The sequence below is a fragment of the Bufo bufo genome, chromosome 4, assembly GCF_905171765.1.
Source record: "Bufo bufo chromosome 4, aBufBuf1.1, whole genome shotgun sequence".
In the NCBI taxonomy this organism is placed as follows: Eukaryota; Metazoa; Chordata; class Amphibia; order Anura; family Bufonidae; genus Bufo; species Bufo bufo.
In genome coordinates this window covers 83,370,250-83,394,137 of record NC_053392.1, presented here as the reverse complement: position 1 = coordinate 83,394,137, position 23,888 = coordinate 83,370,250, and the positions used below count along the sequence as shown (strand labels likewise).

The following is a 23,888-nucleotide window of genomic DNA, read 5'->3' as shown; positions in this document are numbered from 1 at the left end:
TCTCAAAGGAAAACGCTTTTCCTTGTAATATCCCTTCCATGCCGTTTCACTTATCAGACAGTCAGAACATGTCTGCCCCCATATGGTGATCAGGCATAGAGCACCAGTTTACAGAGGACATAAGCTGCTTGTTACTTTTCTATCAGAGTATGGGGTCTGAAGTTTTCAATACATTTACCACTGACAGACCAGCGCTGAACAGGGACGATGACCTTTTGTGCTGTGACATTTAAGAGCTGTTTTCTTTCCTGCAGCCTAAAAGTAAAGTGCTTGAGGAATTGTAATTTTGGGAGGTATACCTCAAGTTATGGCTTTGCTGTGTTCATATTTTTATCATCTCTCCCCAAAAACTTTCCCAGTCTCCTAACTTATAATTCTGGAAAAGTATTTGTTGTGAGTGCCTTCACAGATTGAAGAGGATGCGCATTGGAACCTTCTGTACTGTGTTTTGTGCACAGTATGATCCAAAGGCTGTATATGGAGAAAGGTTGAGGTTCCTAGTACCTAGCTATTGTTGGTAGGAAGGGCTGGCTCCACCACTTCCAGTCTAGTGCAAGCTGTGGATGCGTGTGCAGCAAGAGACCTGAGCTGGTCAGGGAGTACTTCAAACTGTGGGTAAATAGCAGAATATGTGCCAACACTTGAGGGAAAGAATTAGTAGATTCTACAGAAAGTTGAGCGACCACATAAGGGAAATTGCAAAGAATTTGTCAGAGAAAGATAGCGTACCTACATTGTAGCTACATACTTCTCTGCATACTGGTGACAGTAATAAGCTTTAGGTTCCCCATCTTATCAAAAGAACAGAAGGAGACCTCTGTTCAGAGACTGTATTCTACTGAAGATACTGCAGAGCTACTATATAGTGAGAGTGAGAGAGGTCATTTGCACCCTTTTGGCCGGGAAAGGAGAGATTGTACAGCCTGGTGTCACGACCATGGTCATGGTCGTGACTCCTAAACCGCAGGCTGTTGTCTGCAGTCTCGTGTGGTTGTTTCAACCACAGGTGAGGGCCGCTTGTATGTTGCCTCACTTGTGGTTGTCGTTGGCAACATGTTCTTATGATGTTTTGGCAGTATAGCGGCCTGAGCGGTTGCTAGGCAGCTTGCTGTCAAGTGCATGCGGTTGCACCTGACTTGGTGTGTTTGTATGTGTGCACGAGGTTTTGTATGTGTGATTGTTGTTTGTGCACGAGGTTTATTTATGGGTGCATGTCCCCTTTAAGTGGCTGTCTTCCCTTCCCTGGTGTGAGAAGGGTTAATTCCCTTCATAGTATGTGAGCACTGGGTGTGTCTGTGTGGGTGTGGATACTTGGGCCTATATAGCCTCTGCTGAGAGCAGTAGTCAGAGGGGTACTTCAGCCATGGTCTGCTGGAGTCATCCTCCTACCTAATACCATCTGCCAGTGAGGGCCACCCTTGTGGTCAAAGCAAATGTTATGTGATGTTTAGTCGATGTTTTTTTCCTTTTGTTATTTAATGTAGCTATGGATCTGGGTTCCTGTCTGTATGTGTGTTGGCTGTGTCCTTTTAAGTATTGTGTGGACGTCAGCGTGTCAGCACAGGGATCCAGTCAGCAAGGCTGTGGCAGGTAGGTGGAACTAGTGCAGTTCACCTGCCATATCCATAGGTCTGTTTTTGTATCCTGTTTCCTTGCAGCTTGGCCAGTGAGACTCCTGTTCCTCCGTGTCCAGGAGGAACGGGCTGTCTACCCAGTTCCTAGCTCAGGGATCGGCGGAGGGTCAGTAGGGATCTGAGGTTCCGGAGAATGAGCCCTCCTACCTTCAAGGTTGGCTCATGCAGCTAGTAGTCAGGGTCAGATTAGGGAAGCTCTAGGAGGTGACCTGCTCCCTATTTCTGTCATCCTCTCCAAGCAGCCACTAACATCTTCTGGCATCGCACGGCTGAGGGTTTCTCCCATCCTCAGCCGTGACACCTGGAGAGAAAAACCAGCCTCCCATACACTGCCTTGAGAATGGCATATGCTAAATGTATAGACTGCCTGTCTGAGACATCTATTGGATTGCCACAGTATGTGGACTCATAAAAACCTGGTCTCCACATTTCATGCACCAACACTCGCATTGCTATCACATCATTCAGAGCCTAAAAAAAACATCTACATGAAGGGCGCCCTTCACATCAGGCAGGAGCCCCAAAACTAGGGTGTTCTCCGAAGAAAAGAAAGTATGCATTTTTCCTTTCACTGCACGACCCAGGGAGCAACATAGCAAGGACTTCCACTGTGAGTACAACTATTCCCATCCTCTATGCTTCCCCTGTTGCTCGCTGCACAAATACCCTGTGAAGTGGAGAAGGCGATGGAACTGGAGACTGTGTATGCATTTTTCATGTTCTGTGGAACCATTAATGGGGGCACTCTTGCAGATGCTTTTAATGGGGGCACTATGACACTATTCATGGGGGAACTCTGACAATGTTTAAGGTAGCACTCGGGTTGTTCTTGATCTTGATAATGAGGAAACTTTGGCAATATTCATGGGGGTACGCTGGAAGAAAATATTCATGGGGGCTTTCTAGCTGGTACTCTAAACCCCTTAAAGAGCACCTTTCAACAGGATGAACCCTATTAAACCAAGTGTACTGCCCGATTTGGTTGATCATGGTAATTAACATGATACCTGACAGGGGGCCTTTTGAATATTGCAAACTCAACAGTTATTTTATTACAAGATCCACTGCAAAAATCGAAAGCTTACTTTGACATTTACTGTATGCTTCCACCAGTGTTATTCAACAGGGCTAATCCTTGGCAGTTCCACATCAAATAAGTAGCATGATACATAGTGCTGACAGAATAACATGCACCATGATAATGAATCCAAAATCAGGCCAGGCAGCATAGGGTCAAATACGGGAAAACAGGCAGAGATCAGTTCATGGGCAAAGAACAAAATACAAAACCTAGCAGGAATTTAGCTAGAAGATAGAACTCCTATTGCTCAGGGACCATAGGGAAAGTTGCCTTAAGTACCCAGAGTATTAAGGCCACTGGCTGGTGAAGATGCACATTCTGGCCTTTAAGAGCTTGGGGGAGCGTGAAGGCAGAGGGGGATAGGCCTAGCCGGCAAGCAGGCCATAGCCTGCAAAAGGAAATAAATGGGTCTGGCAGTCTGACCCACCCAGAAGATGGCAGTGGGAGGCGGGTCAAGGCTTCCAGGTAAGTTTAACAGTGCAGCGGAGGCTCACAGCCACCATTTCTGTAATGCTGCTTGGCTGCGTTGCTGTTTGTATGTTTGCTAAAGTTTTGATGATTATTTATATTAATAATTACATGTAACAGACTAGGTGATATTATTGATGTGCAGGAATTGCAGGTCAGTCATCTGCATGAGAAAGGATTATTTACAGTTAGAGCAGTGACATTTTAGAATATTAACTAAATTAGGTTGTAATGGCAAAAACAATGATCTGATTTACAATAGGTCCAAAATTCTGTTAATCTAGTCTTGGGAAATTACCTGACTGATCTGTTGCGATCAGGAAATGCAGTCGGAATAGGAAAGGATTCATTACAGTAAGAATAGGGAATTTTTACAATGCTTTACCAAGAGAAGTAATAATGGAACAAACAATGACCTGATTTACTATAGCTCTGGAACAGAGATGAGCTCATTTCTTGAGATTAATTTTGGGCCCAAATCGCCAAACTTAAAAAAAAAACTCAAATAGCTTCAATTGCCCTGAAAGTTGGTATATAACACTCTCTCGTCTTTCTGGGATGAGAGGGAGACAGTGAAAAAGAGAGAGAACGAGAGACTAACTTGCTACTCTGGGATTCTGGGCAAAGTACTGTATATGCATTGTCTGAGGGGATACTCTTTGTTATTAAGGAGAGCGCCTAGTATGCATAGAATGTGTGCAGAGTATTGTAGGCTAGGCTATGCTCCTCTGGATTTCTGGGAAAGATATTCAAATTAGCTTTCCTAAGCATATTTGATACCCGGAGATACCCAGAGGAGTGTACTTCTGTACATACTCAATACCCTCCAGGAGAAAAAGTACCAAGGCCTCTCAGGCAGCCAAGCAAGTTTTCTTTGCTCAGCTCTGTTAAAGAGTAGTTACCCAATCCTAAGGGAAAAGAGGGAGAATAGGGATTTGATGTATAATAATACCAGGATTGAGATATACCCGGATTTCTCTAGAGATACTCAGGAGAAACGCAGGGCATTTCGGGAGGTGAAGAAACAGTTAGCAGCTGCAAAAATTAAATACTCCATGATGTACCCAGCAACTCTTAGATTAATATACAATGGAAAGACGTTGTTTTTCCTGAAATTGGACGGACTAGTACTATGGATGGAGCAGGAGGGTATTGCTAATTAAATAAAGATTAGATATGGGCGAAGGGAAGGGGGAGGGGAGGAGCGCAGAAAGGAAGGGGTTGTCGGGGAGGGATGCTACTCCCGGATGACCAGAAAGAGGAGTTGGGAGAGGGGGATGGAGGGAGGGAATTCGCTGTCTGGGGACATATTTACGATGTACATGCCGGGGAGATTGGTCTCCCAAGAATTGTGCTAGACCCCGTATAGATGTGATCTAATGACAGACAGACTTTTGTATGGAATGTCCGTGTGTTAGCGGACAGAACTAAAAGAGCAATTGTTTCTGATGTCATTGGTAAACACCTTCTGGCGATCGTGTGTCTAATTGAAACCCACCTGACTACTGAGACATTGCCGCGTATGAGGAAAAAGTGGGCACAGGCCGAGTACCACTCTTGTCTGTCTTCCTTTTCACAAGGGGTCAGTGTGTGTATATACACAATAAAGTACAGTTTGAACCGATCAGACAAAGAATAGATAAATAGGGTAGGTTTGTGTTTCTCCATTGTAGATGGTCCCGGACAATATGTATATTTGCTTTTGTCTATGTCCCTCCACCCTTCTCCTTGTATGTCATCTCTCAACTCTTTGACTTTGTAAGTCGGAGAGAGGAATGCCCAATTATATTGCTTGGGGATTTTAATGAAGTTATGGATTGTGCATTGGATAGGATATCCTCAGGTGGCAGGAGTGGGGGGGGGGAACTGGAGGGACGTCTCCATTAGCCAATGTATGCCAGGAAATGGCATTAATAGATGTCTGGCGTCACCTATATGGAGAGGCAAGAGCATACTCCTGCTTCAGCCGCTCGTGTACGGCCTTATCCAGGATAGACCTTGCTTTTACAACAGTTGATATTATCAACAGGATTGTCCGTATGAAGTATGAATCGCATACGATTTCAGATCACTCCCCAGTTCTCTTAGTAGTAAAAAATCTGGAGGCTGTCGGAGGAGTTCGTACCTTCAGATTGAATCCCCATTGGCTTAACATACTTCAGGACCATGGGGCACTGGGGAGTGATCTGGAAGAATTTTGGAATCTCAGTGTTGGTACTGCTCATGAGTCATGACCATTATGTCTGGGACGCCCTAAAAGCCTTTACTCGAGGCATTCTCTATTCTAAAATTCAAAAACTTAAAGCTTCCTATATTAAAAAGGAGAATGATCTGGAACAGCGGTTACACATTTTACAGGGGAAGGTAGCCATAGATCAAGGTGCAGCTGTACGGCAGTCTCTGATTAGGGCAAGGGAGGAATATAACCACCACCTCCAAGATAAATGTGAACAGAAGATTTTTTTCGCAGGGCAAAAACAGTTTTGTGAGGCAGGTAAACCAGAGAGATTACTAGCATCCATGATTAAAAATCAGCAAAAGCCAACTATAATTAAAAGTATCAGATCGTGTAAGGGAAACATATGTACAGATAGGGTGGATATTGAACATGAATTTCTTAATTATTTTGCCACATTATATAGATCAGAGCTAAAGGACCGAGATATTGACCATGGCATATTCTTAGTAAAAAGAAAGATATCTAATCACCAGTCCGCAAAAATGTTGCTCTGCAGGTCCGAGGAGTGTTGTGGGGTCAATCACACTTTCATGGAGTATATATATATATATATATATATATATATATATAAGGTTTGGACCGCGCGTGTCATAAACAGACGGTATACAAACAGTTTTTTTCTTTTCTCCTTCTCCTTTTAGAAAAAAACCGAGGGCTGCAAATGTCCTATTTGTGGATATCCTGCAACTGAAAAAACTAAAATAGTGTAAATCCGTACGGTTGTTTTGCCCTGCAGTGCACAGGTTGTACTTACACGGCACTCCACCAACAAAAAGCGTGCATGCGATATCCTCCGTGGCTACTTATATTTTTTGCGGCGAAGATCCACGTTCATACATGGCCAAAACAGGGTTCAACCACGGACTTGGTTCCAGTACACACCAGATGAGTCTGCTAATATTCCCATTTTCTTTTCCTAAAAGTTTCTGTGGATACAAGTGGCTCCTACCATAGTGAAGCTCCGGTGACTGTTTTTAAAATGTTTATTAGTACATACTTACAAACATGCACTTTAAAATTCGCATTAAAAATCCCAGCGTCTTAGTCTTTGCCCGACACAGGTTTCGCTCCTAAAGCTTTGTCAGGGGCACCCCCCCTCTCCCCTCTCCAATTGTTGGAGTTGGAAGAAGCACTGAAAACAACTAGAGGTAATTAATCTCCAGGGACAGATGGCCTTCCTTTTGAATTATACCGGCGGTATAGTGATGTGTTGTTACCTCACTTGCTGCAGGTGTTAAATGTGTCTTGGAATGAGGGACATCTACCCGCGTCAATGACGGAAGCTAATATCACATTGGTTTTAAAAAAGGGGAAAAGTGAATTGGAGATGGGGTCATATAGGCCCATCTCCTTACTTAACACAGATTATAAAATTGGTGCTAATGCACTTGCTAATAGACTTAAGAGGGTCATAGCTAAGATAATTCACACTGATCAAACAGGTTTTATACCAAAGCGTTCAGCTCATACTAATATACGAAGAACTTTAATGAATATCCACCTGGGAGAGGGAGAGAACCGCTCCATCCTGTCGTTAGACGCCGCTAAGGCGTTTGACAGGATGGAGTGGGAGTTTTTATGGGTAACAATGCACAGGATAAATTTCGGTCCGAACTTTATTAAATGGGCAAAATTATTGTATGAATCGCCCAGGGCAAGGATAAATGTGAGCGGCTCTCTGTCGGCCCCCTTTGAATTACAACGAGGTACTAGACAGGGTTGCCCCTTATCCCCTCTTTTATTTGCGATTTTTCTGGAGCCCCTGGCATGTCGTATTAGACAGGATATTCATATCTTTGGGTTTGGGTGCCAGGATCTCCAGGATAAAATTAGCTTGTATGCCGACGATGTCCTTATTTATTTAAGGGATGGATATTTAGCCTTGCCCTATGTGATGCAGATAATAAATGAATTTGGCGTCCTCTCAGGATATGAAGTGAACTGGCAGAAGTCAGCTCTGCTCCCACTAAATAAAACTCCTCCAGTAAGTGTTGGGGAGGTCAGATGTTTAAGGTCAACAGATTCACTGGAATATCTGGGGGTGCGGATAAGCTCTATAGTGAAGGAGTACACCAAATTGAATATCATCCCACTGATAGAAAAAATAAAAAAATAAATATATGTATGGCAAAAGCTGACGTTGGGGCAGGCGGATAGAATTGCTTTGGTTAAAATGGTTCTCCTACCACAGATACTATATCAATTGATTCCCTGTCCAATTTGCATCGAAGACGTACACTTTAAATCTCTAGAAAGATTGTTTAATGAACTAATCTGGGGCAGGAAAAGAGTATGTATCAAACGAAATTATTTGTGGCTAGCAGAGGAGAATGGTGGTGTGTCCCTCCCTTGCCTGCGGGGCTATTTTCTGACCTCGCAGATACAGTGGTATATCGCCGCACCTTTTTATACATTCTCCAAACTTCTTGGAAATTATAAGGGGCCCAAGCAGGACATATTTAGCATCTTAGAAGCTGGGTATATGGGAGAGATGGGAAAAAATTGTAGTATATCGCACTCTATGCAACTCATATGGAATTTACTTAAAGTTACTTTAGGAATTACGCACATATTTAAATTTACCCCTTTATGGTATAATGTTCACTTTAAAGAATTTAATAAGATGGAGAATACTCTATATTGGGAAAGAAAGGGAATAACCAGGGTTGAGCAATTGATACATAATGGGGAAATTAGGACTGTAGTGGATATATTTGGGCACAGAGATACTGAAACATTGGATAGGTATAAATATTTTCAGGTGAAGCACGCATATACACTCACCTAAAGAATTATTAGGAACACCTGTTCTATTTCTCATTAATGCAATTATCTAGTCAACCAATCACATGGCAGTTGCTTCAATGCATTTAGGGGGGTGGTCCTGGTCAAGACAATCTCCTGAACTCCAAACTGAATGTCAGAATGGGAAAGAAAGGTGATTTGATTGAGCGTGGCATGGTTGTTGGTGCCAGACGGGCCGGTCTGAGTATTTCACAATCTGCTCAGTTACTGGGATTTTCACGCACAACCATTTCTAGGGTTTACAAAGAATGGTGTGAAAAGGGAAAAACATCCAGTATGCGGCAGTCCTGTGGGCAAAAATGCCTTGTGGATGCTAGAGGTCAGAGGAGAATGGGCCGACTGATTCAAGCCGATAGAAGAGCAATGTTGACTGAAATAACCACTCGTTACAACCGAGGTATGCAGCAAAGCATTTGTGAAGCCACAACACGCACAACCTTGAGGCGGATGGGCTACAACAGCAGAAGACCCCACCGGGTACCACTCATCTCCACAAATAGGAAAAAGAGGCTACAATTTGCACGAGCTCACCAAAATTGGACTGTTGAAGACTGGAAAAATGTTGCCTGGTCTGATGAGTCTCGATTTCTGTTGAGACATTCAAATGGTAGAGTCCAGCAGGATAATGCACCATGTCACAAAGCTCAAATCATTTCAAATTGGTTTCTTGAACATGACAATGAGTTCACTGTACTAAAATGGCCCCCACAGTCACCAGATCTCAACCCAATAGAGCATCTTTGGGATATGGTGGAACGGGAGCTTCGTGCCCTGGATGTGCATCCCTCAAATCTTCATCAACTGCAAGATGCTATCCTATCAATATGGGCCAACATTTCTAAAGAATGCTATCAGCACCTTGTTGAATCAATGCCACGTAGAATTAAGGCAGTTCTGAAGGCAAAAGGGCGTCCAACACCGTATTAGTATGGTGTTCCTAATAATTCTTTAGGTGAGTGAATGTGCACTAAAGACAAAGAGGTTTTTTTGGTTAAGTCACATGAATTTATAGATTGGTGTTTTAACCTATATCAGAACACTATTTCCATCTCACTAATTTATAGTAAATGGAGAGCGGAAATGGCAAAATTGAATAAGTTTAGAAGTGAGATGAAATGGGGTCAAGATATTGGTAATAACAAAACACTAAAATGGGAATTAATTTATAGGAATATTCGAAAAATTTCTATATCAGGCAATCACAGGTTAATTCAGTTTAGGATTTTACACCGTTTATACTACACACCCATCTCTCTCTCTCGGTTTTATAAGGATGTTTCAGATAGATGCCGCAGGTGTCAGGCCCAAGGTGCAGACTTTGTACATCTGGTGTGGGCATGCCCTTTAATCCAGGATTTTTGGAGTAATGTTTTTTCTCAGCTCCGTTGATGCTCTTCATGTGATGCGGATATAGATATAACCATTGCGGTTCTAGGCACCTCCGTATATGATGATCAGGGACGGGAAAATCTGCTTTGGATGAAGTCACTTATGTTGGCCAGGGTAATAATTGCTAGGAATTGGGGCTCAAAAAATCCCTTGCTGATATCTGAATGGCACCACTTGGTGGATAAAGTGAGGAAATATGAAAAAATTGCTATACATAAAAAAAGCCAGCAAGTTAGATGGGATAGAACTTGGCTCACATGGTCGTAAGATCTAGTGTCGCATTGGATGTGTCTCCCGGACAGCGATAATGAGGGAGGGAGAGGGGGAGAATTAGGATTAATTGTGTTTGTGGTTGGCATTCATGATAGAAAAATGTATTTAAATTGTGTATTTTTTGCATTGAAATTTTCTAATATCTTGCTTGTAAGGGAAAAAAAAAATAATTTAATAAAAAAAAAAAAAAAAGAGTAGTTACCCAAAAAAGATCAGGTCTTCTGGTATGAGAAATACTCTGTTCTACTTTCCTTTTGGAAAGGAGACTAGCTTGCATCTCTTTTCCAGAGAAGCATTACGTGGGGATGCAAGCACAGCAATAGATAAAAAATATCTTGTTATGAATAAGCACTGATTGAAAAGTTTGAGGCTACCAGCAGGGGAAAATCTTATTATGAAAAAACACTCTGAAGTCAGTTCCATGTGCTAGACAGGTGAATGTTTTGGGTCCTGTTAGGAGCCAGTCTAGGTTAGAATGAGGATGACTATGGAGGAAGATGAGAAAAATCCCTGCCCCCATGATCACTACTTTATCTCACATGTCTGGCTTTACACAATAGATCAAATTCAGAACCTGAGATAAACCACTTCCAGAAGTCTTTTAGGCTACATCCACGTCTGCTCTTGTATTTCTGGTAATCTGTTTTAGGATGGGGACAAAATACCGGAACTGCTAGATCCATTAAATATAATGGAATCTGCTAGATGCCCAGCGTGAAACCAGCATGTAGCTATAGTCCATCCTATTTTTTTTTTTTATTGGCTGGACCCTCCACCACAGATGTGAACCTAGCCTTAGCCACTCCTTCCCATTGAAATAACATGTCACGCTCACGGATATAACTGTGCATGTCTATTGGGGATTTTGTAAGGTGTATAAAAAAAAAATTGTGAGAAAAATTCTACAAACACTAAATTCCAATTCAATTTTACATATTTCCTATTAGGTAATTTTACACATTCTATGGACCTTAATGTTGTGTAGGTCCTCACCAGTGACCGCACCATGGACAGCAGAAACATTTCCCTGTGCTATGGTTTGTAAGTCTTATTACCAAAGTTAGGCTACATGCACACGACCGTTGTGTGTTTTGTGCTCCGCAAATTGCGGATCTGCAAAACACGGATGGCATCCGTGTGCGTTACGCAATTTGCGGAATGGCACGGCAAGCCATTGATATAACTGCCTATTCTTGTCCACAAAACGGACAAGAATAGGACAGGTTATATTTTTTTTTGCGGGGCCACGGAAAAGAGCAATGGATGCGGACAGCACACGGAGTGCTGTCCGCATCTTTTGCGGCCCCATTGAAGTAAATGGGTCCACATCCGAGCCGCAAAAACTGCGGCTCGGATGCAGACCAAAACAACGGCCGTTTGTATGAGGCCTTATTTGCACACAACCAAAAATTCTGAGGCCTTGCGAGTTCATAATTGTGTACAGTTCCTATAATCCTTAACTATTATAACTATTATGGATTATTGGATGGTCCACAGATCATCAAGGCCACTGAAAATTATGTGACAGTAAGAAAACTGTGCAATAATCTTCAAAATCAACTCAGATCAGCGATCAACACCAAGTTCGTATCTTGATTTGATGACCTTTGAATTTAATTAATTAATTAATTAATTTAAATATAAGCTGAACTCAAACATCTGAAACATTTTCTACATACACAAGAGACCCATTACTCTCAAATATTGTTCACAAATCTGTCTAAATCTGTGTTAGTGAGCACTTCTCCTTTGCCGAGATAATCCATCCCACCTCACAGGTGTGGCATATCAAAGTGCTGATTAGACAGCATGAATATTGCACAGGTGTGCCTAAGGCTACTTTCACACTGGCGTTTTGGTTTCCATTTGTGAGATCCGTTCACGGATCTCACAAGCAGTGCAAAACGGATCAGTTTTGCCCTTAATGCATTCTGAATGGATAAGGATCCGCTCAGAATGCATCAGTTTTGCTCAGTTTGGTTCCGTTCCACCTCCATTCCGCTTTGGAGGCGGACACCAAAACGCAGCGTTTTGGTGTCAGTCTGACGAAAACTGAGCCAAACGGATCCGTTCTAACACACAATGTAAGTCAATGAGGACGTATCCTTTTTCTATGACACAATAGAAAATGGATCCGTCCTCCATTGACTTTCAATGGTGTTCAAGTCGGATCCGTTTTGGCTATGTTACAGATAATACAAACGGATCCGTTCTGAACGGATGCAGACGGTTGTATTATCTGAACAGAAGCGTTTGTGCAGATCCATGACGGATCCGCACCAAATGCGAGTGTGAAAGTAGCCTTAGACTGCCCACAATAAAAGACCACTCTGAAATGTGCAGTTTGATGTCGCAACGTTTGAGGGAGCGTGCAATTGGCATTCTGACTGCAGGAATGTCTACCAGAGCTGTTGCCTGTGCAATGAATGTTCATTTCTCTACCATAAGCCGTCTCCAAAGGCGTTTCAGAGAATTTGGCAGTACATCCAACTGGCCTCACAACCGCAGACCACGTATAACCACACCAGCCCAGGACCTCCACATCCAGCATGTTCACCTTCATGATCGTCTGAGACCAACCATCTGGACAGCTGCAGCAACAATCCGTTTGCATAACCAAAGAATTTCTGCACAAACTGTTAGAAACCGTCTCAGGAAAGCTCATCCGCATGCTCGTCGTCCTCATCTGGTTATGGACCTGACTGCAGTTCGTCGTCGTAACCGACTTGAGTGGGCAAATGCTCACATTGGATGGCGCCTGGCACATTGTAGAGGCGTTCTGTTCACGGATGAGTCCCAGTCTTCTCTGTTCTGGGCAGATGGCAGACAGCGTGTGTGACGTCGTGTGGGTGAGCGGTTTGCTGACGTCAACGTTGTGGATCGAGTGGCCCATGGTGGTGGTGGGGTTATGGTATGGGCAGGTGTATGTTATGGACAACGAACACAGGTGCATTTTATTGATGGCATTTTGAACAGTGGCGTCTCTAGCTTTCAAATTTTGGGGGGGCACACTGGGGGCCAGGACAAAAGTAGGGGGGGGCAGCTATAACAATGATACATTTACACAAGTGGAGCGTACTCAAGTTAGGTGTAGAAATGTTCCTGGGTGTTGTAGTGCAATAGACACTAACCTGAGACGGCTGACTCTCTGCAAGGGCAGGTGATGATGAGAAATGTTCGTGACGCCAGTGCCAATTAAACGGTGGCACGCCGTTTGCTGATAGCAGGAATAATTGACTAACCACGTGATGTTAAAGCAGAACTCAAACTTTAGTAGTCATCATATAGGGACATTAACGGAAACGCAGTTCCTTTGCAGACAGTTGATTTTCAATACAGTTGATGCAGGCAATATATGTATAGCAAGGTGACTTCAGAGTGTTAAACACAGGACTTGTAGTACAGGAAGCTTGCACTCTATTCCTGACTGATCCTGGAACATATAAACTCTTCTCCAAGGTCCAATGCCCTAGCTCTGGCGTATATCCTTGGTTTTATCTCTATCAAGTACCTCCTCTGTAGTCTTGAGTACCTCTTGCTTTTCTTGACATGCCTCTGTCTCTCTCAGCACAGACTCTGGAAACTTCTGAACTCGAGGTGTTCCTGCTTCTGCATAGGTGAACTCAGGAGGGGAACCTTCTCTTTGAATCTGGAACCCGGTTACAGGGACTGTAATACCCTCTCCTGGTCTGCAGGCTTCCGGCCTGGACTTGACTCTGACATAGTCTAAACTCCAACTGCTGTAGACTGGCTTTAGACTAGACTGACTTTCCTTTCCCTGACTGGGCCTTATATAAACTAGGGCTCCCTAGCTCCCTCTAGTGACTAAGAGCTGGAATGACACCCCTAGCAGGCCTGTACATGCAAGTTTCACAGTAACAGGGGAATACATAGCATTACATTACATGACATTTTATAAAGATGACATATACCAACTTCCCCATAAATAAGGGGGGACGACGGCACACCAAGTGACCCTTTTGTAGTGACGGGCATTACAGTCCCCGTACACTACATACCCCACTGCTTTAAGCTGAGTACGACCTCGTACTCCATCAGGGCTCGCCCAACTGGAATCTCTACCTGAAACAGAAAAAAGAGACATGCAGGCATACATATATGTAATTTATCTGCATTTACATTCATATCAGGTCCAATTGGCAAAGGTGAAGGTTGGTGACAAGGGGCGTCGTTCTCTTCTTCTCAGGATAGTGAATGGAACTGGGGCGCTGACCTGGCACAGCGTAACATTATAACCAGGATAGTCCATGACAATGAATAAGTCCATAATAGAACAGCAAAATAGATAAAACAGTATAAAAGTTCTTGGAGGCTCAAAGAACAAACATGAGTCCGTACCCAGGTTATTTTCCTATTAAATCACAGAGGCTCTCGTGCGGTGGAGTATATCTCTGGGCACATTCACTTTAAAAAGAGTAAGAATCTCAGAGGCTCAGGTTCTTTTGAGTCTGTCTCCGGGCATGGTTCCTTAGTATCAAGTTGCACAATAAAATGGTATAATATAAAACAAGTGCTGTAATACCCCTGATCAACCTGAAAAGGGGGTTAAGGTAAAAGGTGCAACAAAGGAACAGGCACAACTTGGCGTGGGATAGAAAAAGCAGGCAGGAGATCCTGGAAACAAACTTGGCTTTGTTGACCTTGTGATTTCAGTGGTTAACACCTACCACTGAGCCGTGGATGAACTGGCAGCAGCAACAAACGACCAGGAAACATAGGACTCCTGTCCTGGAAGGGTTAATAACATCATTCTTTGGTGAAATAAATCAAAGGCCTAGCAGGCTGATTCACAGGGGTATATCGTCATTACCCGGCTCTGCTGGCAAATACGGCCTGTAGTAGTCCTCTACAGGAGGATGGGCCCACATAACGGTGTTAGGGGGCAGCTGCAAGGTAAAGGGGCCCCTAATAGGTATTGGCCCCATGGGCCTAGGGGTAAACCCTTGGATGGACCGTACTGGTCCCGGCATGATAATTGTGGGATGTAAGACAGTTGGTACCGCCGCCGCAAGCGGTTCGGTGGGCTCGGTGCAGCAACTCACAGGAATAACGGGTCTTCCTTGGGGCCTTGACGGAGCAACATTAGCAGACGGTGGTTTACGGGTGGTGACAGGCACCCTTACCTCGTCCTTCTTTGGCGGCGTCTGGATCCTGGCGGTCGCGATCTTGCGCAGCTCCCGCAACTTCTCCTCCAGCCGGACGATCTGTTCACCGATGCTCCCCGTGTCAGAGTCGCTGTCATCTGCTGGCGCCGCCGGCGCAGGTACAGTCAACGATGGCGCGGACTCGGCCTCTGCAGGTTCTGGTGATGCATCGGGTCTCCGACCCCTCCGGATGTTCTCAAAGGTATTGCGAAGTCCTTTTAAGTTTTCCCATATCTTGTATGGTCTTCTCCCGACGAGGCAGCTCGGGGGAAGGATAGGGGCTCACCCATTTTTCCAACACGGTTGGCTGCCAGAAGACGTTAGGCCCAATGAAGGATCTCCGCTCCTGGAAGGCGTGATGGGCCGGCTCTGGAGAGCGTTCCGGTTCCCGCTCGCAGCCAGAGTAGTCTTCTTCTTCTGCCTCCCAGTCCTCAGGTTCTCGCTTGGGACGGGTCACAGCAGTTGCATAAGGGCCTCTCAGGCTCTCGGCAGGGGTGAACTCCACTTCCTCTCCCTCGCGGAGGCTGTGCTGATAGGAAGGGAGGTAGTCTCTCTTGACAGATCTTCTGTTAACATATAGGTCTCTGCCAGTCAGGTAATCTTGTATGAACCCGTAGCCACGGGCTTTGTCAAAGGACACCACCAACCCCTTTCTCCTTTCCAGGCGGGGTTGGGTGTTGGTGTGTCGTTCATGGATAGTCTTGGTCAATTCCTCATAATAGATTTTAGTCTTTGTATTCCGCTTTATAGCGGCCTCCCGGATCTCTGCCATTAGTGAGGACCACTTGAAAGAGGGCTGAAAGAAGTCTCTCCAAGAGCCATAGCAGGGCTCTGGTTCTTTCTCCCGTGGCGGGTAGGCGGGTTTCTCCGGTCCCGGAGAGTAGACCGGTGGAGCCTCTTCTGGCTCTACACCAATATCATTCATTTTTGGTATTTCAGGCGCGGACGTTGCAGCAAAGCGGTGCTCACTCTCCAACATGCTCGATCCTTCTCTGGAGAGCGATAGGGTGGCGCCAATAAGATCAGCCAGCTCCTCCCCTTGCACTGGGAGGCCGCCCCCCAGGTATTCCAGTATATGGAAGGCGGAGTCCATGCTGGCCGACATGCAAATGTCCAGATAAGCAGTGGCGCCTGACCTTGAACTCCTTCCCGCTATTTCCTCAGAAAGGCGCCAATTTTTCCCGCTTTTTCGGGATGAAGATGACGCAGCAGCTATTTCAGTAGCCTCAGCGGCCATCTTTGGATATAAACGCTGTCTATTCACTGACAGCAAGCAGGATGATGAAAAGTCCATAAAACCACACTCCAATGTGGCGATTTTCTTCCTCTTGATAGCGCAACACTGCATAGCGCTTTTTAGAGATTTTAGGAACACTTTGGGTAGGATTTTCAGTCCACAAAGTCCACTTTAAATAAAACAGGCAATTTGTCACTTTGGTCACAGGGCCACTGTATAAGGCACAAAGTTCACGCTTCTTGCACTAGAAAGCGTGCGTATCCTGTTCATGACGCCAAAAGAGAGGTGCAGCGTACTCAAGTTAGGTGTAGAAATGTTCCTGGGTGTTGTAGTGCAATAGACACTAACCTGAGACGGCTGACTCTCTGCAAGGGCAGGTGATGATGAGAAATGTTCGTGACGCCAGTGCCAATTAAACGGTGGCACGCCGTTTGCTGATAGCAGGAATAATTGAGGAACCACGTGATGTTAAAGCAGAACTCAAACTTTAGTAGTCATCATATAGGGACATTAACGGAAACGCAGTTCCTTTGCAGACAGTTGATTTTCAATACAGTTGATGCAGGCAATATATGTATAGCAAGGTGACTTCAGAGTGTTAAACACAGGACTTGTAGTACAGGAAGCTTGCACTCTATTCCTGACTGATCCTGGAACATAGAAACTCTTCTCCAAGGTCCAATGCCCTAGCTCTGGCGTATATCCTTGGTTTTATCTCTATCAAGTACCTCCTCTGTAGTCTTGAGTACCTCTTGCTTTTCTTGACATGCCTCTGTCTCTCTCAGCACAGACTCTGGAAACTTCTGAACTCGAGGTGTTCCTGCTTCTGCATAGGTGAACTCAGGAGGGGAACCTTCTCTTTGAATCTGGAACCCGGTTACAGGGACTGTAATACCCTCTCCTGGTCTGCAGGCTTCCGGCCTGGACTTGACTCTGACATAGTCTAAACTCCAACTGCTGTAGACTGGCTTTAGACTAGACTGACTTTCCTTTCCCTGACTGGGCCTTATATAAACTAGGGCTCCCTAGCTCCCTCTAGTGACTAAGAGCTGGAATGACACCCCTAGCAGGCCTGTACATGCAAGTTTCACAGTAACAGGGGAATACATAGCATTACATTACATTACATTTTATAAAGATGACATATACCAACTTCCCCATAAATAAGGGGGGGCGACGGCACACCAAGTGACCCTTTTGTAGTGACGGGCATTACAGTCCCCGTACACTACACAAGTATGCTTAGAAATGCTGCAATACTTTACCCAATACCTAAAACCGCAACAGGGAAGAAAAGTCCAGCTGTCTGTGGATAACACGTTTATAGAGAGGGGGATCTGTGGATGACACTGCTATGGGGGGGATCTGTGGATGCCACATACCGTATATAGCATCTTATGCTATATGTGTCATCCACAGATCCACCCCATGACAGTGTCATCCCCATTTCCCCCTCCATAACAGCGTCATCCACAGATCTCCCTCCCCGCCTCTCACAGGAGTGTACATATATAAAATAAACATATTTCACATGAACAGTTACTGGGCTTGGCCCTTGGGGATCTCGGACGCCACTTCCACACTTTGGCCGGGGGCTCGGCGGAGCTGATGTTGTGTTTTATCCTAATGAGAAAGATTTCATAATAAGGATTTGGAGAAGGGGCAGAGGGATAGCAGAGCAGGGAGAGGCTGGTGCTGCTACTAGGGGGTCATACCATAGGGGAGTAATAATACCCACCATAATGCCCCCCAGTAGAAATAATTCTTCTTATAATGTGCAAAACATACCCCCTTATGCCCCCAGTTGAGCTAATGTCCCCCATAATGTGCCAGTATAAAAAAAAAACTATATAGTGCCCCAGTAAATGCCTCCATAGTGCTCCTCTCCCCCCTTCCTGCTAGTGCCCCCCATAATGTACCAGTATAAAATGCCCCATATATCGTGCCCCAGTAGATGCCCTCAGTGTCCCCCATAATTTGCAAGTATAAAATACCCTTTCTTACTGCCCCCCGTAGATGACTCCAGAGTACTCCTGTCTCCCCTTCTCCATAGTACCCACCATAATGTGCCCCAGTATAAAATGCTACTGTACAGAGCCCCCCATATAAAACACCCCTTCTTTGTGGCCTCAATAGATGCCGCTATAGTGCCCACCAATAATGTGCCAGTAATAAGTGCCCTCAATAACGTGCCACTGCCAGTAACAAGAGCCCCCCAATGTGCCAATAATAAGCCCCCATCACGTGCCAGTAACAAGAGCCCCCATCACGTGCCAGTAATAAGCCCCCCATCACGTGCCAGTAATAAGCCCCCATCACGTGCCAGTAATAAGCCCCCATCACGTGCCAGTAATAAGCCCCCCATCACGTGCCAGTAATAAGCCCCCCAATGTGCCAGTAATAAGCCCCACATTACGTGCTAGTAATAAGCCCCCCCATTACGTGCCAGTAATAAGCCCCCCCATTACGTACCAGTATTAATCCCCCCATCATGTGCCAGTATTAAGCCCCCCCCATGTTCCAGTAATAAGCCCCCCATCATGTGCCAGTATTAAGTCCCCCCATCATCATGTGCCAGTATTAAGTTCCCCCCATCATCATGTGCCAGTATTAAGTCCCCCCATCATCATGTGCCAGTATTAAGTCCCCCCCATCATCATGTGCCAGTATTAAGTCCCCCCCCCATCATGTGCCAGTATTAAGTCCCCCCCCATCATGTGCCAGTATTAAGTCCCCCCCATCATCATGTGCCAGTATTAAGTCCCCCCATCATCATGTGCCAGTATTAAGTCCCCCCTATTATGTGCCAGTATTAAGTCCCCATCATCATGTGCCAGTATTAAGCCCCCCCCATCATGTGCCAGTATTAAGTCCCCATCATCATGTGCCAGTATTAAGTCCCTATCATCATGTGCCAGTATTAAGTCCCCATCATCATGTGCCAGTATTAAGTCCCCCCATCATCATGTGCCAGTATTAAGTCCCCCCATCATCATGTGCCAGTATTAAGTCCCCCCCATCATCATGTGCCAGTATTAAGTCCCCCCCCATCATCATGTGCCAGTATTAAGTCCCCCCCCATCATGTGCCAGTATTAAGTCCCCCCCCCATTGTAATAAGCCCCCATAATGTGCCAGTAACACTATTGTAAAAAAACAAACAAAAAAAACACACTTATACTTACCTCAGTGTCAGCGATGCGATGCAGACTTTTTCTGTGTCCCGCGCTGTAAGGCTCAGGCGGCGCGATGACGTCATCGCGCCGCCTGCGTCGGCCTCTGATAGGCTGCAGGCACTAGGCCGGCAGCCTATCAGAGGAAGGGGAAGGGACACGCCTCTCCCTCCCCCAGTGGCGTAGCGTGGGTTGCCAGCACCCGGGGCAAGCCAAAAATTGCGCCCCCCCTACCCCAGGCAATCCCCTTTTAACAGATACTGTAGTAGATCACCTGCAGTCCTATGTAACACCACAGATAACACGGTGATAACTCTGAGTACAGATAATGTAGTAGATGGGTGTAACCCCCCAGAATTCAGAACACACACAGTGTGACCTGAAGTCTGGGGCCGAATGCGGCAGGGTGGGCCATATTCTCAATCTCCTCCCCCAACCCTACTGTGAAACAGATATGTGCATGGACATTATTATTACAGTATAATACCGCCCCATACCTGTTACATCCAGTGACGTCTCCTGTGATGTAGACTCTCCTCGACGTCTTCATTCAGAGATAAGACCGCCATGATACTTTCTTTCAGCTGCTTCTCGTCTCTGCAGAGTTTCACAGAATTTTTTTTAGGTTCCTCACTTTACTCTCATCCTCTCCTTTCTGGTGTCTCAACACTGTCATCCTGCTGCCCCCCAATACTGTGCTAGAGCCAGACAGATAGTCCCCCATTCCCCATAATATCAATAAACTGCAGTCATTGAGCATGGACTCCCATATTGTTGAGTGGATTAGGCAGTGGCTGAGTGACAGACAACAGAGGGTTGTAGTCAATGGAGAACATTCAAAACAAGGTCATGTTACCAGTGGGGTTCCACAGGGATCTGTACTGGGACCAATTTTGTTTAATATCTTCATAAGTGATATTGCAAAAGGCCTCGATGGGAAGGTTTGTCTTTTTGCTGATGACACAAAGATATGTAACAGGGTTGATGTTCCTGGAGGGAAACGCCAAATGGAAAAGGATTTAGGAAAACTAGAAGAATGGTCAGAACTCTGGCAACTGAAATTTAATGTGGATAAGTGCAAGATAATGCACCTGGGGCGTAAAAACCCAAGGGCAGAATATAGAATATTTGACACAGTCCTGACCTCAGTATCTGAGGAAAGGGATTTAGGAGTAATTATTTCAGAAGACTTAAAGGTGGGAAGACAATGTAATAGGGCAGCACGAAATGCCAGCAGAATGCTTGGATGTATAGGGAGAGGTATAAGCAGTAGAAAGAGTGAAGTGCTTATGCCGCTGTACAGAACACTGGTGAGACCTCACTTGGAGTATTGTGCGCAGTACTGGAGGCCATATCTCCAGAAGGATATAGATACTCTAGAGAGAGTTCAGAGAAGAGCTACTAAATTAGTACATGGATTGCAGGATAAAACTTACCAGGAAAGGTTAAAGGACCTTAATATGTATAGCTTGGAAGAAAGAAGAGACAGAGGGGATATGATAATACTTTTAAATACATAAAGGGAATCAACTCGGTAAAGGAGGAGAGCATATTTAAAAGAAGAAAAACTACCACAAGAGGACACAGTTTTAAATTAGAGGGGCAAAGGTTTAAAAGTAATATAAGGAAGTATTACTTTACTGAGAGAGTAGTGGATGCATGGAATAGCCTTCCTGCAGAAGTGGTAGCTGCAAATACAGTGAAGGGGTTTAAGCATGCATGGGATAGGCATAAGGCCATCCTTCATATAAGATAGGGCCAGGGGCTATCCATAGCATTCAGATATATTGGGCAGACTAGATGGGCCAAATGGTTCTTATCTGCCGACACATTCTATGTTTCTATGTAATATTATTTCCCCAGTATATTATAATGTCCCCCTCTTTGTTAATAACACAATAGCCCCCTCTTTGTTATTAATATAATGGCCCCCTCTTTATTATTAATATAATAGCCCCCACTTTATTATTAATATAATGGCCCCCTCTTTGTTATTAATATAATGGCCCCCTCTTTGTTATTAAAGAGGGGGCCATTATATTAATAATAAAGAGGGGGTCATTACATTAATAATAAAGAGGGGGCCATTACATTAATAATAAAGAGGGGACCATTACATTAATAATAAAGAGGGGGCCATTATATTAATAATAAAGAGGGGCCATTACATTAATAATAAAGAGGGGGCCATTACATTAATAATAAAGAGGGGGTCATTACATTAATAATAAAGAGGGGGCCATTATATTAATAATAAAGAGGGGGGGCATTACATTAATAATAAAGAGGGGGCCATTACATTAATAATAAAGAGGGGGTCATTACATTAATAATAAAGAGGGGGCCATTATATTAATAACAAAGAGGGGGTCATTACATTAATACTAATGTATTGGCCCCCTATTTATTATTAATATAATGTCCCCCTCTTTGTTATTAATATAATGGCCGCCTCTCCCCTCCTCTCACCTAATTACACAGGGTGGGACTCTGCACTCAGGGACTGTCACTCACTCTGGGACGCTTGAATCACTGCCTTGCCTGGAGTCTGGACTTCAGTTCTGCATCTTCAGTTCATTCTTGCTCCGGCTACTGGCTCTGCACTCACTGCCTTTCCAGCCTGGGAGGTGGGCGGAGCCTATCGGGAACTGCCGTGCATGCCCCGAGAGTAGTGGATGCATGGAATAGCCTTCCTGCAGAAGTGGTAGCTGCAAATACAGTGAAGGGGTTTAAGCATGCATGGGATAGGCATAAGGCCATCCTTCATATAAGATAGGGCCGGGGGCTATCCATAGTATTCAGTATATTGGGCAGACTAGATGGGCCAAATGGTTCTTATCTGCCGACACATTCTATGTTTCTATGTTTCTATGTTTCTCCCCTCCTCACTCTGCTTTGCAGCCGGACGCTGTGTGAAGACGCTGGCGGCTCACTTAGGGGGGCATTTTAGTTGGGGGGGCACATGGGGGGGCACAGCATGATGTAGGGGGGGCCGTGGCCGCCTCTGGCTTCCTCCGGCGACGCCACTGATTTTGAATGCACAGAGATACCGTGACGCGATCCTGAGGCCCATTGTTGTGCCATTCATCCACGGCCATCACCTCATGTTGCAGCATGATAATGCACGGCCCCATATTGCAAGGATCTGTACACAATTCCTGGAAGCTGAAAACATCCCAGTTCTTGCATGGCCAGCATACTCACCGGACATGTCACCCATTGAGCATGTTTGGGATACTTGATATGCCACACCTGTGAGGTGGGATGGATTATCTCGGCAAAGGAGAAGTGCTCACTAACACAGATTTAGACAGATTTGTGAACAATATTTGAGAGTAATGGGTCTTTTGTGTATGTAGAAAAAGTTTCAGATCTTTGAGTTTAGCTCATGCAAAATAGGAGCAAAACCGAAAGTGTTGTGTTTATATTTTTGTTCAGTGTATATAGAGATGGCCTTGCGGTTCGCCCGGCGGTCGTTTCGCGGCGAACTTTGCACATTCGCGGTGCATTGCACCGAACTTTGACCCATGACACATCCATCAGGTGGGACAGGACAGCCAATTGAGACGTTTCAGCACGTGGACACACCCCCACCCTATAACAGAACCCGATCTGGCAGCCATTTTACATTATGTGTTTTGCCAATGTAGGCAGGGGTTGCATTTTGGAGCAAGGACAGGCTGTTTGGAACTTAGGGACACCAAACGCTAGCTAATAGGGCCACAAAAGTCCTTTTAAGGACTGGAAACGTTGTGCTATCGATAGGTGTGATACACAGAGGGTTGTGATATACTTATAATATACTTTTAACATAGAAAGTATATTATAGTGCATTTGTATGCTTCCAGAAAATACTGATTGAGGGCTTCCATATCAGCTTCCACAAAATAGAGGTAGAGGTTTTCCATATACCTGCGTCCACAAAATTACTGCTTGAGGGTGATATACCAGCTTCAACTAACAACTGATTGAGTCCTGCTATATATCAGCTTCCACAATATAGTAATAGAGGTTTTCCATATACCAGCGTTTACAAAATTACTGCTTGAGGGTGATCTACCAGCTTCAACTAACAACTGATTGAGTCCTGCCATATATCAGCTTCCACAAAATAGTGGTAGAGGTTTTCCATATACAGTACCTGCGTCCACAAATTACAGATTGCAAGTTTTGATATACCTGCTTCAACTAACAACTGGTTGAGGCCTTCCATATATCAGCTTCCACAAAATAGTGATTGAGGTTTTCCATATACCTGCATCCACAAAATTACTGCTTGAGGGTGATATACCAGCTTCAACTAACAACTGATTGAGGCCTGCCATATATCAGCTTCCACAATATAGTGATAGAGGTTTTCCATATACCTGCGTCCACAAAATACAGATTGCGGGTTTTGATATACCTGCTTCAACTAATAACTGA

The 23,888-nt window shown here is 44.7% G+C and overlaps 1 protein-coding gene across 2 annotated transcripts in view; it reads left to right on the top strand.

Moving 5' to 3' along the window:
* The window catches only part of OPN5 (opsin 5), a 167,048-nt gene that overhangs the window by 67,392 nt on the left and 75,768 nt on the right, over positions 1–23,888 (top strand). The window lies entirely within an intron of this gene.